This window comes from Meleagris gallopavo, chromosome 7 (genome assembly GCF_000146605.3).
Source record: "Meleagris gallopavo isolate NT-WF06-2002-E0010 breed Aviagen turkey brand Nicholas breeding stock chromosome 7, Turkey_5.1, whole genome shotgun sequence".
Classification (NCBI taxonomy): domain Eukaryota; kingdom Metazoa; phylum Chordata; class Aves; order Galliformes; family Phasianidae; genus Meleagris; species Meleagris gallopavo.
The window spans coordinates 2,762,618-2,764,969 of record NC_015017.2 but is presented as its reverse complement, the minus strand read 5'-3'; the positions used below and the strand labels follow the sequence as shown (position 1 = coordinate 2,764,969).

Here is a 2,352-nt window from a genome sequence, read left to right as displayed (position 1 = left end):
CTTTGCAATTCAGCCTGCAGAAGCTGATAGGTAAGGCTTTGCATTTCCTCATGTGCTACTGGAATGTGTAAAATCAGATGAAGAAACAGCTTATGAAACCCTTGTTAATAATTTATTTGACTGTAAACTCCTTTCTAGGAACCTGGCCCCCCTGCAGCATTTCTAGGCATAACCATTGGTTTAGGAGCAGCAGAAAGTGGGGATATCATGTTGAATTCTTCTTCGTGTCAGACTTCCTGGGTTAACCTGCTCAATTATCCTTCTCCTACAAAATATGAAGAGTAATAAAAGCTATGTACTGCTTCAGAGGCTGTTAGGGTCTGTGCCAGTAGATGCTACTGGGAATGACAGTGTGAGTGTCTGCAATGGCCATCAGCTGCTGCGTGCAGTGGCAGGTCCCTAAAAGGACCTTATTCCAGTCCTGACACAGTGGAACCAATCAGTCCTGATGAGAGTGTCATCAAAGATTATAATGTGAATCAATAAACTTGTTAATATCCATTTAATATTGACTTATCAGGCTTCAGTGAGACTGGAAATGCAAATGAAGGTACCATGTAAATCACAGGAGGTCAGGCTTAAAGTATTGCAGAACAGGGTTTCCGTTGTGAGTGCAACCAAGAAACAGCAAGGAACTCATCTCTTGACAAATAGCTGCCTGGGTGTTCTTGTTTCTGTACACAAATTTCCATATGCAAGAGATATGGGCAGTTCCCACTTCATCTGTTTTTGCAATTGAGCTCATGTACAAACAAACAATCTAAATTCTGGATCTGTTATTGCGTGGTGATAAAATGAGTGGGATTCCATAATGCATTAGGATCCTTGAAACTAAGATAAGCAATCCTTAAACTTTGAGGAGCTGATGGAAATGGAAATTAACATCATTTCTCCTGACTCTTGCTTTCTGCATCTTGATTTATCTACAGCAATTTCAGTAGAGCTGTGCCTGCTTCTAGAATATCTCACTGCCCCCATCTTTTTCTTTCAGTTTCTTTAAAGCAAGTGAATGTCCTGAATATCAATAAGAAAACGTTGAGAAGCACCTCTAGTTCATAGAGAATCACCATGTTATAGCATCCTTTCCAATAGTATGGAGGGGGAAAAGCATATCAAAAAAAAAAGAAAAAAGGCCAGAGGACAGGCTCTGAATCATGTTCTCTGCATCTGATGATCTCATTTAGGCCTGTGAGATGTTCAAGGGCATGCCTGAAGGGGGCAAGCTGGAAGAACATCTATTCTTCTGGAAGAACTGGTGTAACAACCCACACCTCACCAGCGCACCCACGGACCCCTTGGGATAAGGGTAGCTGGCAGTGTGTGTTTTGAGTCACAAAAACTCACATTGATGGGTTTCAATCTTGAGAATACTGGGAGCTTTCTATGGAAAGCCTACCTCGAGCCAAGCTTCTACGTGTTCTTTTTGAAACTAAGGATGTTGGTGGGAGGGAAACAATATGAGCCATGCTTTTCATACATTTGGGCAAGATGTGCAAAATGAGAAACGTTATTGTTGCTCTTGGCCGATTCTCCTGTTCTGTTGAACTCTTGCTTTATATTTTTCTTCTCTATCTATGCTCTGCAGATGACGTTATTTCAGATTAAATGAGAATACAAGGAAAAAATTAGTCAGCTGAGTAGGAAATCATATATCTCCCCCTTAGTGAGCTTTTGGGTCAAATTCCTTCATCAAGGTCATCAAGGTTGAAACTGGCTTTCAGCAGTATGAACTCTTAACGTTATTCCAAAGATGATTAGGTTGTGCTGTTGTTAACACTGGGAAGAGATGCAGTGGGAAAACTGGCTGAAGAGCATCATTTTAGGCATTGTGTTGAGGGACGTGGTTTAGTGAGAACTATTGGTGACAGGTGGAAGGTTGGACTGGGTGATCTTGTAGGTCTTTTCCAATCTTGGTGATTTTATGATTCTGTGATCTCTGCCTTCTCCAGCGTTTGTGCTATGGGTACAGGACTCATCAGTGGTTGCTCAGAAGCTAAAAGCATCTCCCCATTAAGCCACCTAGACACATCAGTTGGATATCCTCATCCTCAGACAAAAAAAAAAAAAGAAAAAGAAAAAGAGATGTGATGTGGGCTTCTGTGTTCAGAGAATCTTCTCCAAAGCACGTGGAACATGCAGAGAGGTAAGGAGGAAAGGGGGGGCCATGGAAAGGAGATTTGGTGTCCCCTTTCCATTCACAGTGTCCATGCCCAAGAGCAATATTGAAAAATTTAAAGGGGAGAAGAGGTTGCCATTAACCTGCCTTCAAACTGAACAACAGAGGTGTCCAGCTGTCCTGCTAGGTAGCTCAGCAAGGAGTGCTGATCCTCCTTCTGTGGCAAAGACTAAAAA

The 2,352-nt window shown here is 42.0% G+C and overlaps 1 long non-coding RNA gene across 1 annotated transcript in view; it reads left to right on the top strand.

The window, feature by feature from the left end:
- The first annotated feature begins 389 nt into the window (after positions 1-389).
- The window catches only part of LOC104911615, a 15,972-nt gene continuing 14,009 nt past the window's right edge, over positions 390-2,352 (top strand). The window contains exon 1 of the long non-coding RNA XR_004160250.1: positions 390-2,143. This is a non-coding gene — a long non-coding RNA (uncharacterized LOC104911615). The remainder of the gene's footprint in view (positions 2,144-2,352) is intronic.